This window comes from Mauremys reevesii, linkage group 12, assembly GCF_016161935.1.
Source record: "Mauremys reevesii isolate NIE-2019 linkage group 12, ASM1616193v1, whole genome shotgun sequence".
NCBI classification, from domain to species: Eukaryota; Metazoa; Chordata; order Testudines; family Geoemydidae; genus Mauremys; species Mauremys reevesii.
Window position 1 is genome coordinate 43,630,625 of NC_052634.1, and position 19,473 is coordinate 43,650,097.

Here is a 19,473-nt window from a genome sequence, read left to right on the forward strand (position 1 = left end):
CTTTGCTTGGGTTAGAGGAAAGTGGTGAAGATAAGAACGGCCCTCCTGGGTGAGACCGATGGTCCATCTAGGCCACTATCACGTCTTCTGACAGTAACCAATGCCAGGCGCTTCAGAGTCAATGGCCAGAGCAGGCAATCGTCAAGTGATCTATCCCTGTGTTGTCTTCTGAAGCTTGGTGCTTGTTTCAGGGGCTAACTCTCAGCCCAGACACACTCCAGGGAGGGAGCGTTGGTGTTTGTGCCGAGGAGCGTGGCTGGGACTCGGACCCCCTTCCCCAGCTCTGGGTAGCAAGCCCCCCTCCCCCCCATTTCAGGCTGTGTCCAGCTTAAGGCCACAGAGCCCTTGCCTTTTTTTGCCTGGTGCCTGAGAGTCAGGCCAGCTGCGGGGAATTAGCTCAAGCGGCAGGCGCTCGCTTTGCATGCGAGAGGTAGTGGGGACGCTGCCCGCATTCTCCGAGCCGGTCAGCTAAGGGCTCCTGATGAGCGTGGTGGACGGGAGAGCCGGCCATCTGACTTTGGCCTGGCTGCCCGTGGCGGTCAGGCCGAAAAATCAAAGCCATCCTCCCCAGGCCCACAGCCACCCAGGGGCTCCTCTGCACCATCTTGCCTCCACGAGTGCCACACTCTGACCAGCTGAACCAGGCAAGCCACGGGAAGCTTCTCAAGGTCTTTCCTGGTGTGGGCTTGGATGCGAAAAGCACCTGGCCGTTCATCAGCTGTTGCAAGAAGTGTGCAGAGTAGGAGTAGCGATGGGGCTGTAGCTTTCCACAGCATCTCAATTTGGGCAGCTTTCCATTCCCTTTTCTGTGTAATGTCCCTCCCACGGGTTTCACTTGCGGAGCTGTACGACTCTGGCAGGGTGGCCATTTAGAAATCTTTTCCTTGCTTTTCTTTTCACCTGGCCCCAGCCTTAGGACTGTTTGGGTATTTCAGTGTGTGTGTTTTCCCATTTGGAGGCATTTGGAAGTTTGGAAGGAGCCGAAAGAGGCGTCTTTTTCACAAGCAAGTTGGCTTTCTGCACAGGTAGGGCCCTTGGCCGTAAAGCTTAGCTCCGTCAGTGCTTCTGCATGGGGTTCCTCCAGTGCCTCAAGAGCCCGTGCTAAACTCTCGGTGTGGGCGTTTGGCTTGCACCAGTCAGAGTGCCGTGCCTGCGTCTGCCCCGGGCCGGCTCCGTGGAGGCGCATAACTTGGGAGGAAAGGGGTAGAAGAGGAAGCAAGTGAAGCTGACTTTGAGTGGTGGTGTCCCTGGGCGGAGTGGTCCTCCTGCTCCTTCCTGTCGGAGGTGTGGGCTCGAGTGTGGGCTTGGGGGGTCTGGCTGTGGGCGGTGGGAGGATGGTGTCCAGGAAGTCCCAAAGGTCACCCTGCGCCGGCGGAGTGTGAAGCCTCTCCCTAGGTTGGGGTGCCGAGGATTAAGCCTTCCTCTGTGGCTTGGGCTGGGGAGCATGATCCGCCGTCGGGTCCATTTGGGTGGAGCTGGCAGCCGGCAAGAATTCGGGCCATCAGGTCAACCCTGTGTGGAAATGGGGTGAGCCGGCAGGCCTGCGATTTTGGCCCGCGGGCCGGGCAGCTCAAGCCTGGCCTCCTATGAGCCTGGAAGGCAGCCGGCCGGGCTCACCAGTCTCCTCCCCGGGCCCAAGTTCCTTTCAGGCAGCAGGTGGAGCAAGGAGCCCAGGGAGGAGAGCCCAAGGAGGTGTCCGGAGCCTCCTCCTGCCCAGCGCTTGCGCCCGCGCCCAGCAGGGCTCTTGCCTGCTCCCGGCCCACCTGGTTTTGGCCTCTGCCACCCCTAGCAGTCAGCCAAAAGACCAGAAGCCACCCTCTCCCTCCTGCACCCCGAGTGGCCAGCATGGGGCTTGAACCCATGACCTTGGCGTTATTAGCACCACGCTCTAACCAGCTGAGCTAGCCGGCCTACGGGGTGCCCTCTCTTGCCTGACCCTTTTGGAAGGAGTCACCGGCTGGCGCGGGGAATGATGTGGCCTCCGTTATCGAATGGATGGATCGAGACACCACCTGCCAAGGTAGGGGAATTAGCTCAAGTGGTAGAGCGCTCGCTTCGCATGCGAGAGGCAGCGGGATCAATGCCCGCATTCTCCAGCGGCAAGGCAGCCCCGGGACCTTCTCTTGCCCTTCTTTTAGAAGCCATGGACAGTCAGCCAGCTCAGCTCCTCCAGTGGCCTCCATCCCTCTCCCCGCTTGGCCTCCCAAAAGGCCAGCCCTTGCGGAGCACAAAGCTCTTCCACCCCGGTGTGACGGAGCGATTCTGGCGGGACCCAACTGAGAGTGCCAAATCAGGACCAATTGCTCAAACAGGGCAGTTACAGCCCTAGGCTGGGGTTTTTCCACCTCTAAGGCAAACCAAACCAGCCAGACAAAAAGGACTTTGGTCTCACCCCACTGGCTTACCACAAGTCACACAAGCAATTTCCTTAGACACTCCAGTCTCCCAGTATCACCACCAGTGCACTCGTCCTGGGGATAAATGGTTATGAAAACCAACACCCCAATAAAAGAAAAAGGTTCTCTCAATCCCAAAGGACCAAGCCCCAGACCCAGGTCAATATACACATCAGATCTTACCCACAAATCACGCTGTTGCCAATCCTTTAGAATCTAAAATCTAAAGGTTTATTTACAAAGGGAAAAAGGTAGAGAAGAGAGGTAGAATTGGTTAAATGGAATCAATTACATACAGTAATGGCAAAGTTCTTAGTTCAGGCTTGCAGCAGTGATGGAGTAAACTGCAGGTTCAATTTAAGTCTCTGGAACATCCCCCGCTGGGATGGGTCCTCAGTCCCTGGTGTAGAGCTTCAGTTTTTAGCAAAGTCCCTCCAGAGGTCAGAAGCAGGATTGAAGACAAGATGGAGATGAGGCATTGGCCTTATATAGACTTTTCCAGGTGTAAGAATCCCTTTGTCTTCACTGTGGAAATTTACAGCAAAATGGAGCCTAGAGTCACATGGGCCAGTCCCTGCATACTTTGCTGAGTCACAAGGCGTGTCTGCCTTCTCTCCATGGGTCAATTGTGTAGCCGATGGCCCTTTAATGGGCCATCAATCCAGCTATGCCGGGCTAACATCAGCTTGTCTGGGACACTTCCCAGAGGCAGAGCAGAATACAAACTATAGACATTACAGAGCCAATACTTATAACTTTAACTACAAATGATACAGACATATAGACAGCATAATTATAACCAGCAACCCATAATCTGGTTTTAGACACCTTAGATGACCCCCTTTATCTAAGATTTGGTACCACTGCAGGACCTTGGTTGCAACCCATGTTCTATATGGTCCCAATTTATATCAATAACGTCACACCCGGCCCTTCTCCCCTTTGCGCTGACTGGGAGGCTGGTGACAGCTGGGGGAAGTTAGCTCAAATGGAAGAGCATGGGAGAAGTAGTCAGACCCATACACACATTCTCCAGCCTGCTCTGCTCTGCTTTGCTCTGCTGTGCTGGGCTCTAGTGGGGGACCTGCACCTTTCTTTCTGAGCTCTCACTGGAGCACAATCCTTTCCTCCTCCCTCCCTGCTAGTCTACGCCAAGCTCATTGGCCGGGAGGGAGAGCCACTCAAATACAGAATTACTCACATCCCAGGGGTCCATGAAGAGAATGAGGAGATGGGCGGGGTGGCATGCGATACCAGCTCAGCTGAGACCGTGAGACCTCGCAGCCTCCTGATCTCAGGCAGCATGGCAGCCGTGGAGCAGAGCAGAGCATGCAGACAGCTTGGAGACAGCCAAAGCGGGGAAGGGCTGCGTTGGTCTGGAAGAGGAGTCGGTGGCTGTCTATCCTGGCGGAGGCAGGGTCGTTTTGCTGTATGCTGGGCCAGAGGCCAGGAGTCTGCTAGAGTTGCTGAGCTGGGCCTGCTTCTGGCTTTGCTTGGGTTAGAGGAAAGTGGTGAAGATAAGAACGGCCCTCCTGGGTGAGACCGATGGTCCATCTAGGCCACTATCACGTCTTCTGACAGTAACCAATGCCAGGCGCTTCAGAGTCAATGGCCAGAGCAGGCAATCGTCAAGTGATCTATCCCTGTGTTGTCTTCTGAAGCTTGGTGCTTGTTTCAGGGCTAACTCTCAGCCCAGACACACTCCAGGGAGGGAGCGTTGGTGTTTGTGCCGAGGAGCGTGGCTGGGACTCGGACCCCCTTCCCCAGCTCTGGGTAGCAAGCCCCCCTCCCCCCCATTTCAGGCTGTGTCCAGCTTAAGGCCACAGAGCCCGTGCCTTTTTTTGCCTGGTGCCTGAGAGTCAGGCCAGCTGCGGGGAATTAGCTCAAGCGGCAGAGCGCTCGCTTTGCATGCGAGAGGTAGTGGGGGACGCTGCCCGCATTCTCCGAGCCGGTCAGCTAAGGGCTCCTGATGAGCGTGGTGGACGGGAGAGCCGGCCATCTGACTTTTGGCCTGGCTGCCCGTAGCGGTCAGGCCGAAAAATCAAAAGCCATCCTCCCCAGGCCCACAGCCACCCAGGGGCTCCTCTGCACCATCTTGCCTCCACGAGTGCCACACTCTGACCAGCTGAACCAGGCAAGCCACGGGAAGCTTCTCAAGGTCTTTCCCTGGTGTGGGCTTGGATGCGAAAAGCACCTGGCCGTTCATCAGCTGTTGCAAGAAGTGTGCAGAGTAGGAGTAGCGATGGGGCTGTAGCTTTCCACAGCATCTCAATTTGGGCAGCTTTCCATTCCCCTTTTCTGTGTAATGTCCCTCCCACGGGTTTCACTTGCGGAGCTGTACGACTCTGGCAGGGTGGCCATTTAGAAATCTTTTCCTTGCTTTTCTTTTTCACCTGGCCCCAGCCTTAGGACTGTTTGGGTATTTCAGTGTGTGTGTTTTCCCATTTGGAGGCATTTGGAAGTTTGGAAGGGGAGCCGAAAGAGGCGTCTTTTTCACAAGCAAGTTGGCTTTCTGCACAGGTAGGGCCCTTGGCCGTAAAGCTTAGCTCCGTCAGTGCTTCTGCATGGGGTTCCTCCAGTGCCTCAAGAGCCCGTGCTAAACTCTCGGTGTGGGCGTTTGGCTTGCACCAGTCAGAGTGCCGTGCCTGCGTCTTCCCAGGGCCGGCTCCCGTGAGGCGCGCATAACTTGGGAGGAAAGGGGTAGAAGAGGAAGCAAGTGAAGCTGACTTTGAGTGGTGGTGTCCCTGGGCGGAGTGGTCCTCCTGCTCCTTCCTGTCGGAGGTGTGGGCTCGAGTGTGGGCTTGGGGGGTCTGGCTGTGGGCGGTGGGAGGATGGTGTCCAGGGAAGTCCCAAAGGTCACCCTGCGCCGGCGGAGTGTGAAGCCTCTCCCCTAGGTTGGGGTGCCGAGGATTAAGCCTTCCTCTGTGGCTTGGGCTGGGGAGCATGATCCGGCGTCGGGTCCATTTGGGTGGAGCTGGCAGCCGGCAAGAATTCGGGCCATCAGGTCAACCCTGTGTGGAAATGGGGGTGAGCCGGCAGGCCTGCGATTTTGGCTTCGCGGGCCGGGCAGCTCAAGCCTGGCCTCCTATGAGCCTGGAAGGCAGCCGGCCGGGCTCACCAGTCTCCTCCCCGGGCCCAAGTTCCTTTCAGGCAGCAGGTGGAGCAAGGAGCCCAGGGAGGAGAGCCCAAGGAGGTGTCCGGAGCCTCCTCCTGCCCGGCGCTTGCGCCCGCGCCCAGCAGGGCTCTTGCCTGCTCCCGGCCCACCTGGTTTTGGCCTCTGCCACCCCTAGCAGTCAGCCAAAAGACCAGAAGCCACCCTCTCCCTCCTGCACCCCGAGTGGCCAGCATGGGGCTTGAACCCATGACCTTGGCGTTATTAGCACCACGCTCTAACCAGCTGAGCTAGCCGGCCTACGGGGTGCCCTCTCTTGCCTGACCCTTTTGGAAGGAGTCACCGGCTGGCGCGGGGAATGATGTGGCCTCCGTTATCGAATGGATGGATCGAGACACCACCTGCCAAGGTAGGGGAATTAGCTCAAGTGGTAGAGCGCTCGCTTCGCATGCGAGAGGCAGCGGGATCAATGCCCGCATTCTCCAGCGGCAAGGCAGCCCCGGGACCTTCTCTTGCCCTTCTTTTAGAAGCCATGGACAGTCAGCCAGCTCAGCTCCTCCAGTGGCCTCCATCCTCTCCCGCTTGGCCTCCCAAAAGGCCAGCCCTTGCGGAGCACAAAGCTCTTCCACCCCGGTGTGACGGAGCGATTCTGGCGGGACCCAACTGAGAGTGCCAAATCAGGACCAATTGCTCAAACAGGGCAGTTACAGCCCTAGGCTGGGGTTTTTCCACCTCTAAGGCAAACCAAACCAGCCAGACAAAAAGGACTTTGGTCTCACCCCACTGGCTTACCACAAGTCACACAAGCAATTTCCTTAGACACTCCAGTCTCCCAGTATCACCACCAGTGCACTCGTCCTGGGGATAAATGGTTATGAAAACCAACACCCCAATAAAAGAAAAAGGTTCTCTCAATCCCAAAGGACCAAGCCCCAGACCCAGGTCAATATACACATCAGATCTTACCCACAAATCACGCTGTTGCCAATCCTTTAGAATCTAAAATCTAAAGGTTTATTTACAAAGGGAAAAGGTAGAGAAGAGAGGTAGAATTGGTTAAATGGAATCAATTACATACAGTAATGGCAAAGTTCTTAGTTCAGGCTTGCAGCAGTGATGGAGTAAACTGCAGGTTCAATTTAAGTCTCTGGAACATCCCCCGCTGGGATGGGTCCTCAGTCCCTGGTGTAGAGCTTCAGTTTTTAGCAAAGTCCTCCAGAGGTCAGAAGCAGGATTGAAGACAAGATGGAGATGAGGCATTGGCCTTATATAGACTTTTCCAGGTGTAAGAATCCCTTTGTCTTCACTGTGGAAATTTACAGCAAAATGGAGCCTAGAGTCACATGGGCCAGTCCCTGCATACTTTGCTGAGTCACAAGGCGTGTCTGCCTTCTCTCCATGGGTCAATTGTGTAGCCGATGGCCCTTTAATGGGCCATCAATCCAGCTATGCCGGGCTAACATCAGCTTGTCTGGGACACTTCCCAGAGGCAGAGCAGAATACAAACTATAGACATTACAGAGCCAATACTTATAACTTTAACTACAAATGATACAGACATATAGACAGCATAATTATAACCAGCAACCCATAATCTGGTTTTAGACACCTTAGATGACCCCCTTTATCTAAGATTTGGTACCACTGCAGGACCTTGGTTGCAACCCATGTTCTATATGGTCCCAATTTATATCAATAACGTCACACCCGGCCCTTCTCCCCTTTGCGCTGACTGGGAGGCTGGCGACAGCTGGGGGAAGTTAGCTCAAATGGAAGAGCATGGGAGAAGTAGTCAGACCCATACACACATTCTCCAGCCTGCTCTGCTCTGCTTTGCTCTGCTGTGCTGGGCTCTAGTGGGGGACCTGCACCTTTCTTTCTGAGCTCTCACTGGAGCACAATCCCTTTCCTCCTCCCTCCCTGCTAGTCTACGCCAAGCTCATTGGCCGGGAGGGAGAGCCACTCAAATACAGAATTACTCACATCCCAGGGGTCCATGAAGAGAATGAGGAGATGGGCGGGGTGGCATGCGATACCAGCTCAGCTGAGACCGTGAGACCTCGCAGCCTCCTGATCTCAGGCAGCATGGCAGCCGTGGAGCAGAGCAGAGCATGCAGACAGCTTGGAGACAGCCAAAGCGGGGAAGGGCTGCGTTGGTCTGGAAGAGGGAGTCGGTGGCTGTCTATCCTGGCGGAGGCAGGGTCGTTTTGCTGTATGCTGGGCCAGAGGCCAGGGAGTCTGCTAGAGTTGCTGAGCTGGGCCTGCTTCTGGCTTTGCTTGGGTTAGAGGAAAGTGGTGAAGATAAGAACGGCCCTCCTGGGTGAGACCGATGGTCCATCTAGGCCACTATCACGTCTTCTGACAGTAACCAATGCCAGGCGCTTCAGAGTCAATGGCCAGAGCAGGCAATCGTCAAGTGATCTATCCCTGTGTTGTCTTCTGAAGCTTGGTGCTTGTTTCAGGGGCTAACTCTCAGCCCAGACACACTCCAGGGAGGGAGCGTTGGTGTTTGTGCCGAGGAGCGTGGCTGGGACTCGGACCCCCTTCCCCAGCTCTGGGTAGCAAGCCCCCCTCCCCCCCATTTCAGGCTGTGTCCAGCTTAAGGCCACAGAGCCCTTGCCTTTTTTTGCCTGGTGCCTGAGAGTCAGGCCAGCTGCGGGGAATTAGCTCAAGCGGCAGAGCGCTCGCTTTGCATGCGAGAGGTAGTGGGGGACGCTGCCCGCATTCTCCGAGCCGGTCAGCTAAGGGCTCCTGATGAGCGTGGTGGACGGGAGAGCCGGCCATCTGACTTTTGGCCTGGCTGCCCGTAGCGGTCAGGCCGAAAAATCAAAAGCCATCCTCCCCAGGCCCACAGCCACCCAGGGCTCCTCTGCACCATCTTGCCTCCACGAGTGCCACACTCTGACCAGCTGAACCAGGCAAGCCACGGGAAGCTTCTCAAGGTCTTTCCTGGTGTGGGCTTGGATGCGAAAAGCACCTGGCCGTTCATCAGCTGTTGCAAGAAGTGTGCAGAGTAGGAGTAGCGATGGGGCTGTAGCTTTCCACAGCATCTCAATTTGGGCAGCTTTCCATTCCCTTTTCTGTGTAATGTCCTCCCACGGGTTTCACTTGCGAGCTGTACGACTCTGGCAGGGTGGCCATTTAGAAATCTTTTCCTTGCTTTTCTTTTTCACCTGGCCCCAGCCTTAGGACTGTTTGGGTATTTCAGTGTGTGTGTTTTCCCATTTGGAGGCATTTGGAAGTTTGGAAGGAGCCGAAAGAGGCGTCTTTTTCACAAGCAAGTTGGCTTTCTGCACAGGTAGGGCCCTTGGCCGTAAAGCTTAGCTCCGTCAGTGCTTCTGCATGGGGTTCCTCCAGTGCCTCAAGAGCCCGTGCTAAACTCTCGGTGTGGGCGTTTGGCTTGCACCAGTCAGAGTGCCGTGCCTGCGTCTTCCCAGGGCCGGCTCCCGTGAGGCGCATAACTTGGGAGGAAAGGGGTAGAAGAGGAAGCAAGTGAAGCTGACTTTGAGTGGTGGTGTCCCTGGGCGGAGTGGTCCTCCTGCTCCTTCCTGTCGGAGGTGTGGGCTCGAGTGTGGGCTTGGGGGGTCTGGCTGTGGGCGGTGGGAGGATGGTGTCCAGGGAAGTCCCAAAGGTCACCCTGCGCCGGCGGAGTGTGAAGCCTCTCCCCTAGGTTGGGGTGCCGAGGATTAAGCCTTCCTCTGTGGCTTGGGCTGGGGAGCATGATCCGGCGTCGGGTCCATTTGGGTGGAGCTGGCAGCCGGCAAGAATTCGGGCCATCAGGTCAACCCTGTGTGGAAATGGGGGTGAGCCGGCAGGCCTGCGATTTTGGCTTCGCGGGCCGGGCAGCTCAAGCCTGGCCTCCTATGAGCCTGGAAGGCAGCCGGCCGGGCTCACCAGTCTCCTCCCCGGGCCCAAGTTCCTTTCAGGCAGCAGGTGGAGCAAGGAGCCCAGGGAGGAGAGCCCAAGGAGGTGTCCGGAGCCTCCTCCTGCCCGGCGCTTGCGCCCGCGCCCAGCAGGGCTCTTGCCTGCTCCCGGCCCACCTGGTTTTGGCCTCTGCCACCCCTAGCAGTCAGCCAAAAGACCAGAAGCCACCCTCTCCCTCCTGCACCCCGAGTGGCCAGCATGGGGCTTGAACCCATGACCTTGGCGTTATTAGCACCACGCTCTAACCAGCTGAGCTAGCCGGCCTACGGGTGCCCTCTTGCCTGACCCTTTGGAAGGAGTCACCGGCTGGCGCGGGAATGATGTGGCCTCCGTTATCGAATGGATGGATCGAGACACCACCTGCCAAGGTAGGGAATGAGCTCAAGTGGTAGAGCGCGCGCTTCGCATGCGAGAGGCAGCGGGATCAATGCCCGCATTCTCCAGCGGCAAGGCAGCCCCGGGACCTTCTCTTGCCCTTCTTTTAGAAGCCATGGACAGTCAGCCAGCTCAGCTCCTCCAGTGGCCTCCATCCCTCTCCCCGCTTGGCCTCCCAAAAGGCCAGCCCTTGCGGAGCACAAAGCTCTTCCACCCAGGTGTGACGGAGCGATTCTGGCGGGACCCAACTGAGAGTGCCAAATCAGGACCAATTGCTCAAACAGGGCAGTTACAGCCCTAGGCTGGGGTTTTTCCACCTCTAAGGCAAACCAAACCAGCCAGACAAAAAGGACTTTGGTCTCACCCCACTGGCTTACCACAAGTCACACAAGCAATTTCCTTAGACACTCCAGTCTCCCAGTATCACCACCAGTGCACTCGTCCTGGGGATAAATGGTTATGAAAACCAACACCCCAATAAAAGAAAAAGGTTCTCTCAATCCCAAAGGACCAAGCCCCAGACCCAGGTCAATATACACATCAGATCTTACCCACAAATCACGCTGTTGCCAATCCTTTAGAATCTAAAATCTAAAGGTTTATTTACAAAGGGAAAAAGGTAGAGAAGAGAGGTAGAATTGGTTAAATGGAATCAATTACATACAGTAATGGCAAAGTTCTTAGTTCAGGCTTGCAGCAGTGATGGAGTAAACTGCAGGTTCAATTTAAGTCTCTGGAACATCCCCCGCTGGGATGGGTCCTCAGTCCCTGGTGTAGAGCTTCAGTTTTTAGCAAAGTCCCTCCAGAGGTCAGAAGCAGGATTGAAGACAAGATGGAGATGAGGCATTGGCCTTATATAGACTTTTCCAGGTGTAAGAATCCCTTTGTCTTCACTGTGGAAATTTACAGCAAAATGGAGCCTAGAGTCACATGGGCCAGTCCCTGCATACTTTGCTGAGTCACAAGGCGTGTCTGCCTTCTCTCCATGGGTCAATTGTGTAGCCGATGGCCCTTTAATGGGCCATCAATCCAGCTATGCCGGGCTAACATCAGCTTGTCTGGGACACTTCCCAGAGGCAGAGCAGAATACAAACTATAGACATTACAGAGCCAATACTTATAACTTTAACTACAAATGATACAGACATATAGACAGCATAATTATAACCAGCAACCCATAATCTGGTTTTAGACACCTTAGATGACCCCTTTATCTAAGATTTGGTACCACTGCAGGACCTTGGTTGCAACCCATGTTCTATATGGTCCCAATTTATATCAATAACGTCACCCGGCCCTTCTCCCCCTTGCGCTGACTGGGAGGCTGGCGACAGCTGGGGGAAGTTAGCTCAAATGGAAGAGCATGGGAGAAGTAGTCAGACCCATACACACATTCTCCAGCCTGCTCTGCTCTGCTTTGCTCTGCTGTGCTGGGCTCTAGTGGGGGACCTGCACCTTTCTTTCTGAGCTCTCACTGGAGCACAATCCCTTTCCTCCTCCCTCCCTGCTAGTCTACGCCAAGCTCATTGGCCGGGAGGGAGAGCCACTCAAATACAGAATTACTCACATCCCAGGGGTCCATGAAGAGAATGAGGAGATGGGCGGGGTGGCATGCGATACCAGCTCAGCTGAGACCGTGAGACCTCGCAGCCTCCTGATCTCAGGCAGCATGGCAGCCGTGGAGCAGAGCAGAGCATGCAGACAGCTTGGAGACAGCCAAAGCGGGGAAGGGCTGCGTTGGTCTGGAAGAGGGAGTCGGTGGCTGTCTATCCTGGCGGAGGCAGGGTCGTTTTGCTGTATGCTGGGCCAGAGGCCAGGGAGTCTGCTAGAGTTGCTGAGCTGGGCCTGCTTCTGGCTTTGCTTGGGTTAGAGGAAAGTGGTGAAGATAAGAACGGCCCTCCTGGGTGAGACCGATGGTCCATCTAGGCCACTATCACGTCTTCTGACAGTAACCAATGCCAGGCGCTTCAGAGTCAATGGCCAGAGCAGGCAATCGTCAAGTGATCTATCCCTGTGTTGTCTTCTGAAGCTTGGTGCTTGTTTCAGGGGCTAACTCTCAGCCCAGACACACTCCAGGAAGGAGCGTTGGTGTTTGTGCCGAGGAGCGTGGCTGGGACTCGGACCCCCTTCCCCAGCTCTGGGTAGCAATCCCCCCACCCCCCCATTTAATGCTGTGTCAATCTTAAGGCCAAAGAGCCCTTGCCTTTATTTGCCGTGTTCCAGAGAGTCAGGCCAGCTGCGGGGTATTAGCTCAATCGGCAGAGCGCTCGCTTTGCATGCGAGAGGTAGGGGACGCTGCCCGCATTCTCCGAGCCGGTCAGCTAAGGGCTCCTGATGAGCGTGGTGGACGGGAGAGCCGGCCATCTGACTTTGGCCTGGCTGCCCGTAGCGGTCAGGCCGAAAAATCAAAAGCCATCCTCCCCAGGCCCACAGCCACCCAGGGATCCTCTGCACCATCTTGCCTCCACGAGTGCCACACTCTGACCAGCTGAACCAGGCAAGCCACGGGAAGCTTCTCAAGGTCTTTCCCTGGTGTGGGCTTGGATGCGAAAAGCACCTGGCCGTTCATCAGCTGTTGCAAGAAGTGTGCAGAGTAGGAGTAGCGATGGGGCTGTAGCTTTCCACAGCATCTCAATTTGGGCAGCTTTCCATTCCCCTTTTCTGTGTAATGTCCCTCCCACGGGTTTCACTTGCGGAGCTGTACGACTCTGGCAGGGTGGCCATTTAGAAATCTTTTCCTTGCTTTTCTTTTTCACCTGGCCCCAGCCTTAGGACTGTTTGGGTATTTCAGTGTGTGTGTTTTCCCATTTGGAGGCATTTGGAAGTTTGGAAGGGGAGCCGAAAGAGGCGTCTTTTTCACAAGCAAGTTGGCTTTCTGCACAGGTAGGGCCCTTGGCCGTAAAGCTTAGCTCCGTCAGTGCTTCTGCATGGGGTTCCTCCAGTGCCTCAAGAGCCCGTGCTAAACTCTCGGTGTGGGCGTTTGGCTTGCACCAGTCAGAGTGCCGTGCCTGCGTCTTCCCAGGGCCGGCTCCCGTGAGGCGCGCATAACTTGGGAGGAAAGGGGTAGAAGAGGAAGCAAGTGAAGCTGACTTTGAGTGGTGGTGTCCCTGGGCGGAGTGGTCCTCCTGCTCCTTCCTGTCGGAGGTGTGGGCTCGAGTGTGGGCTTGGGGGGTCTGGCTGTGGGCGGTGGGAGGATGGTGTCCAGGGAAGTCCCAAAGGTCACCCTGCGCCGGCGGAGTGTGAAGCCTCTCCCCTAGGTTGGGGTGCCGAGGATTAAGCCTTCCTCTGTGGCTTGGGCTGGGGAGCATGATCCGGCGTCGGGTCCATTTGGGTGGCCGGGAGAGCCGGCCATCTGACTTTTGGCCTGGCTGCCCGTAGCGGTCAGGCCGAAAAATCAAAAGCCATCCTCCCCAGGCCCACAGCCACCCAGGGGCCCCTCTGCACCATCTTGCCTGAGCCGGTGGAAGTGGAGCCTTGAACTTACCTTTTGCGCTGAGGGTTATTTGCACTGCACACTTCACACAGAGGTAAAAACACGGGGCACAGATCTTTGAGCACAACCCTTGTCCTGAGGAATGGGTGAGTGGGGGGGTGGGGCTGCATAAATAGAGACCGGCTCTCCCTGGCGGGGCTGCAGTGGCTCTTCACAGGGGCAGTCCCACTGTCTATTGGTACCAGAGTTTTGCCGGCCTCCTTTCGTGGGCTGACCTGGCTCCTCTCTCTTTAGGGAGACTGGTGACCCCAAACTTCCAAGGAACCATCATAGCGAGGCCAACCTGATCACAGACACCTGCTCAGCACCCCGGGGTGCAGCCCTGAACTCCAGCAATCAGCTACACTCAGCTGCCCACCCAACAAGCGTTACAAGCAGGAGCCTTCATGCCCCGCGTGTTCAGGTCCCTCCCAGCGCCAGCTTTAAACTCCGCTGCTCAGTTCTAATCTTTGTCTACACGGGGGCAGCATGGAGCTCAGCCAACGCCTCCCGTTGCTGGTAGCGTTTCCCACTCCTCGTGGCAGGTTCACACCCCGCAGGCAGATCTCTGAATCGGAGCCGAACCGTTCCCCAAATCCAGCGCTTTAGCAGCAGCTTTGCTAGGAAAGCGCTGACGTCCCCAAGTAAAGTAAGAGCCAGAGCGCTGTGTCCAGGATCCTCTATTGGGCCCCTCACTGTGGTGTCTGTCAGGCACAAAGGGAAACCAGGGAAATGTTTTCATGGCGTTTAAGGGCAGAAGGAGCCATTAGCTCAGCTAGTCTGACCCCCGAATAACACAGAATTACACCATGACACGTATTGATCCCACAGACCTTAGACAGATCAAAGCGTTTCAGCCCTCAGGAAGGAGGCTAAACTGGGTGCCAGAGGCAGCGAACAAGGAGCCCCCAAGGGAGCTGACGAGGTGAAATATGCCCAGATGATCCCAGCAGGCGACCCACCCCCATGCTGCAGAGGTGGGAGTCCCTGTTCCTTCTGCCCTTAAGAATCTCTGATGGTAAGTGGGTCCCCCCAGTTCCCCAGATAAGAATCCTCCATGTGGTTTTCCTGGCTTCACCTCCAGATAAGAACATTGTGTGGAGGGAGTGGGAGGAAGGTTGTCTGGCAGATCTGTAAAGGGGGCCTGTGTCTCCCTGTCTGGCCCAGGCTCCTGGGAGGAAGTGATCTCAGTGTGTCTGGCTGTCTCCATTCCTGCCACCCCTAAGAATCCCTGGTGTGGGGGTGCACCCTAGACCATTAAGGATCTCTGGTGGGTGGGTGTCTCTCTCCCCCTAGTCAGGATCTCTGAGGCTTGGCTGTATAAAAAGAGACTTTGACTCACCCAGGCTGGGCTGCCATCATGGAACAGGCCAGGTCCTTCTGTGGAGGTTTTGCGTTCCCCCAGGGACGTGATCTCAGTGTGTGTGGGTGTCCCTGTCCCTTCAACCCTTAACAATCTCTGGTGCGTGGGTGCGCTGGGCCCCATTACAATCCCCTCTGTCTTACCCCCCATGAGGGATCCGGTGGATGTGGGGGTTCTCCACGCTGCTGGGGGTGTCTGGTGCCCCTGTCCCTGCTGGTTAACAGTGGAGTGTGTGGGTGTCCCCCCACCCGTTAAGGATCCGTGTTGTGCGGATGCCCCCGTTCTTCTCATTAAGAATGGTGCAACGGAGCATATGGGTGTGTCCCCCACCCCATGAACTAGCTCCTGTGTGTGGTTCCCCTGCCCCCATCCAGGCTCTGTGGTGTGTGGGTGTCGCTGTTCCTCTTTTCAAAATCCATGTTGCAGGGGGGCGTCCCTCCCCGCAAGTCAGATTCCCCAGCGTGTGGATGCTCCCATCCCCCGAGCCAGGCTCTGCGGGGGAGGGGGGTGTCTAAAAAGAGACTGTGTCTCACTGTCTTGCCTAGGCTACACTGCAGGGGCTATTCACAGGTGCAATCCCACTACTGATCAACACAGGAGTTTTGACCTGCTCCGTTTCCAATCTGGGCCGGTTCACCCCTCCTTAGGCAACCTGGAGACCCCAAGCTTCTCTGGGATCACCATATTGATGCTGAACTTAGTGCGGACACCTGATCGGCACAGCCCTCTGCAGCCTAGAACTCCTGAGCTCAAGCGATCCGCCAGCCTCAGCCTCCCCAGGCGCTGGGATCACAGGCACCAGCCACAGGGCCCAGCTTGTTTTGCAGCCTGGCAGCTGGAGCTTTAAACTCTGCTCTTGAGCTCTGTGCCTTGGCCAGACGAGGACAGCCTGGAACTGGGAAATGCTCCTGCTTCCCCTTGCCCCCGTCTCATGTTGAGCTGCGGGCGCCGCTGTCGTCCCAGGTAAGATCCCGGATGTTTCGGTGCCCCCTTCCCCTGCCCAGGTGTCCGGGTACCTCTGCCCCCCATACAGAATCCTGGATGTGTGGGTGTCCGTCCCTCTGCAGGGGATCCCGAAGTGTGGATGCCCTTGTCCCCCCCTACAAGATCCTGGGTGTGTGGGTGCCACTCTCCCCCCCGTAGATCTCTGGTGGGTGGGTCCCCAGGGTGTGAGTGCTCCCATCCCCCGATACAGGCTGGGGGGGGGAGGGTATAACTGGCTCTCTCTGTCCTGCCCAGGCGGTGCTACAGCAGCTGTTCACAGGGGCAGCAACCCCACTGTCACCCTGCAGCTTTACCCTGCTCCAGGGGTGACCTACTTCACCCTCCTGTGGGAGCCCGGGGACCCCAAACTTCCCAGAATCACCTGATTGATGCCGAGCTTAGCACAGACACCGGCTCAGCATGGCAGGGTGCTGCCCTGAGCCCTGACAACCAGCTTCCCTCCGCCTCCTGCTGCACAGCGAGGATCCCACGCGAGAGGCTTTGGGCCCAGTTTGTTCAGGAGCGTCCCAGGCTCCAGCTGTAAACTCTGCTGGTCAGTTCTAACCTTTGGCCACACGGGGGCGGCACTAACGGTCCCATCTAAACGCTGTTTGCATTCGACCCTTCGGATCGCAGATTGTAACCCACGGGCAGATCTCTGAGTGCAGCCAGATCCCTCCCCAAACTAAACATTGAAGCAGCAGCTCCCATTGGAAAGATCAGGATTTTTGCCTTTAAAAACAAGGGAAATATCTGCAGCGAGAGACTGAAGAAGCTCAATTGATTTCATTGACTCCATGAATGTTCCTCTGTGTCCCCCTAAGAGTCATGCCCCACATTTTGGGGACCACTGAACCCTACTCCCTAAGCAGGGGCTAGTGATGCCAAAGCCCAGGGAAAGGGAGAACAAGTGCGGGGCCCCCAGCACTGGAGCCATGTGAAGGGGCTGCAGGAGAGGGGCAATGGCTGGTGGCCCAGGGAGTTAAGGGCAAAGGGGGCACAGGAGGGGGCAGGAGTTAGGGGTGAAGGAGGTGCAAGGGTTGGGAGTGCAGGAGCTAGCGGTAAAGGGGGAGTGGGGATCGTCCAGGGGCAATGGGGAAGTGCCAAAGTACAAGCTTTGCCCAGGGCACCATTTTCCCTAATGCTGGTCTGAGCAAACAATTGGAAATGACCCTTCAGTGAGACCAGAACCACAGTGTAGAAAAGCTCCTTTGTCAAGTGGTGGTGGGTGAGGGCTTAGGGAGATGGGTTAGAAAGCAACAGCTGTGGAGGTTTGATTCTTGCCTGCTAGGCCAGGCTGGGGTGTGGTGTCTCCATGGCTGTGCTTCCAGTGTCTGATCTGCCACAGGGAGCCAAGTCTAGACATACTCAGAGGCTCTATGCCAGGGTTCCTCAAACTTCCTTTCACTACAACCCCTTTTTGCCAAAAAAACTTACTACATGACCCTAGAAAGACACACCAAGCCCCTCTACACTGAGCAGAGGCAGAGGAGACAAAGCCTGAGCCCTGCCCCAGTTGGGGGAGGGCAAAACCAGAGCTTGAGGGATTCAGCCCTGGGTGGTGGGGCTCAGATTTTGGTTTCAGCCCCAGGCACCAACAAGTCTAATGCCAGCCCTGGCGACCCCATTAACACAGGGTTATGACCCACTTTGGGGTCTTGCCCCACAGTTTGAGAACCACTGCTCTAGGCTGATGGGAGAGAGTTTTCCTGGGGGTGTAGTTAATCCACTTCCCAAGAGGTGGCAGCTATGTCAGTGGGAGAAGCTATATCGGTGGGTGTGCAAGCTGTGGTGTTTGCCACATTTAAGAAGTTTAATCAAACCCCATTTTGAAAACCACCTGTGGTCTGGGAATGGCAAAGGAGCTCGATGAATCAGGGTTTGTCCTTCAAAGTCCTGGACATCACGATTCCATACTCCTGTTGTCATTGGGGATATTGCTCAGTGTTAGAGTGCTTAACTGCAGTTTTCACGTAGTCCTCAGTTCAAACCCCCGTGTTCTCTTATAACCTTCTTTCTTTTTTTTTTTAAAGTTAAACATTTTCATTTCCATTCTCCATTATGTTCAGGGGCTCCTCTATACAGGAGTGCTTGATATTAATGTAAACACTCAACATTTTGTTGTCCAAATGCATAAAAACCTAGCAAAGCTGTCCATCACAAAGGCCTTTTGCAGGACCTCAGACTATTGGTCCAAGGTGGTGGGGAGGTGGTGACCTCACAGAGAGATGCTGACATCAGCCAGGCAGGACAGGGGTGAGGGGCCAGGGAAACCTCAGAGACCCCTGTGGCTTTGCTTCAGCAAGTCTCCTTCTCCAGGTCTCTCTTTGAGGACTGAGAGAGTATTCGGGTTCACGGACGTGAGTGCCAGGAGGAACCTCTTTTGAGTTTTCTCCTTCCCTTTTCCTGATTTTACTAGAAAACAGCCATCCCTGTTTAGAAGGTTGAAGCCTCCTCGAGGTTTGAAACCTGTTCAGTCTGATCCATCTGGTGACAGTTGAATTCTAGGCATGGAAAACACAAACTTAAGGAGGCAGAATTTTATTCCGCACCTGGGATTTTGTCCCTTAGAATCACTGGGGTCATTAGGGTTTGTCCTTTCTGTTTCACCTTTTCCTCCATCCATCCATCCCTCCCTCCTTTCTCTATGTCTCTTGCTTCTTTTGTCCTTTCACCTGTTCCTCCCATCACCAGGAGCGGTGTGTGTGTGTGTGTGTATGTGTGTGTGTATGGGGAGTGCTCTGCAGCTCCCACTGTGGGAGGTCCACCCAAAAATGTGGGGCTGAAATAGTGCTCGGGCAGTGATCCCCACCGGTGACCTGGGCCATCCTTTGGGCTCTCTGGTGAGAACCCTCAGCCTCCCGTCCTCAGTCTCTACCCTGATTGGCTGAGCAGGGGGTTATTGACAGGGAGGAGATTCAGGTCCTTGTTGTTCTCTTTAAGACCAAGGAAATAAGTCATAACCACTTATATGTTTGACAAATTTTGCTGCTTTGCTGCATTAATTGTCTCTGAGCAGTTCATGATTCTCTCTAACATTGCAGTTCTCCTCAAATACTTGCTGAATAATTACTGTGAACTGTTGTTGGTGTGGAGCTCATCTGAGAGCACTTTATTCAGGTCATTCAGTGTTTGAAATTCACGATCTGATGGTTAGTTTCAAAATCAGGGCTCTTGGGTCCTATTCCCAACTCTGCCACTGGCTGACTGTGTGACCTAAGACAAGTCAATTCTCCTTTCTCAGCCTCAGCTTCTCCCTCTCTCAAGTAGGGATAATGATGATCTGCTCCTACCTAGCTCAAGGTGGGTGGAGGATGGGGATCCATTGGAGAGTGTCACTAGGAGTATCAGAGGGGCCGTGTTAGTCTGGATTTGTAAAAGCAGCAAAGACTCCTGTGGCACCTGGCTAAGCAAACAGAACAAACCCCAAATCCCCCCTGTGCTTTGGGAGCCAGGTTTGCGGTGGGAATCCTGTAGTTCAGATGACTTCACGCCTGGGCATTGGGATTATTTACCAGTTTCTCTGGCATTGGGGCAGTTTTGTGCTCACAGCTGTGATGGGCGAGTGGTTAAGGCGTTGGACTTTAAATCCAAAAGGGTTCCCCTGCAGGTTCAAATCCTGCTCACAGCGAGGCCTGCGTTTTAGCCAGTCTCTCACCCAGGCAACACCTCTGTACAACCCCCTGAGACACTCTCAATTCTCTCCCCACCCCAAGTAAATTCTGTTCTGCTCCTTTCATCGAGATCCCTTCACCCTCCAATTACTGGGTCTGTCTTGCGTACACACAGAGCAGCAATACCCAGAGTCCGAAGGTGCAAACAATTAGATGTTTATTGGGTTGAATTT

At 55.4% G+C, this 19,473-nt stretch overlaps 5 non-coding genes across 5 annotated transcripts; 2 read left to right on the top strand and 3 right to left on the bottom strand.

Moving 5' to 3' along the window:
- Positions 1–1,837: 1,837 nt before the first annotated feature.
- TRNAI-AAU lies at positions 1,838–1,911 on the bottom strand. Its single transcript has one exon. It is a non-coding gene; the product is annotated as a tRNA-Ile (tRNA).
- A 112-nt stretch (positions 1,912–2,023) lies between these two features.
- On the top strand, positions 2,024–2,096 carry TRNAA-CGC. The gene has a single exon. It is a non-coding gene; the product is annotated as a tRNA-Ala (tRNA).
- Positions 2,097–5,734: 3,638 nt separating this feature from the next.
- Positions 5,735–5,808, bottom strand: TRNAI-AAU. Its single transcript has one exon. It is a non-coding gene; the product is annotated as a tRNA-Ile (tRNA).
- A 112-nt stretch (positions 5,809–5,920) lies between these two features.
- Positions 5,921–5,993, top strand: TRNAA-CGC. Its single transcript has one exon. It is a non-coding gene; the product is annotated as a tRNA-Ala (tRNA).
- A 3,629-nt stretch (positions 5,994–9,622) lies between these two features.
- Positions 9,623–9,696, bottom strand: TRNAI-AAU. Its single transcript has one exon. It is a non-coding gene; the product is annotated as a tRNA-Ile (tRNA).
- Between the last annotated feature and the right edge of the window lie 9,777 nt (positions 9,697–19,473).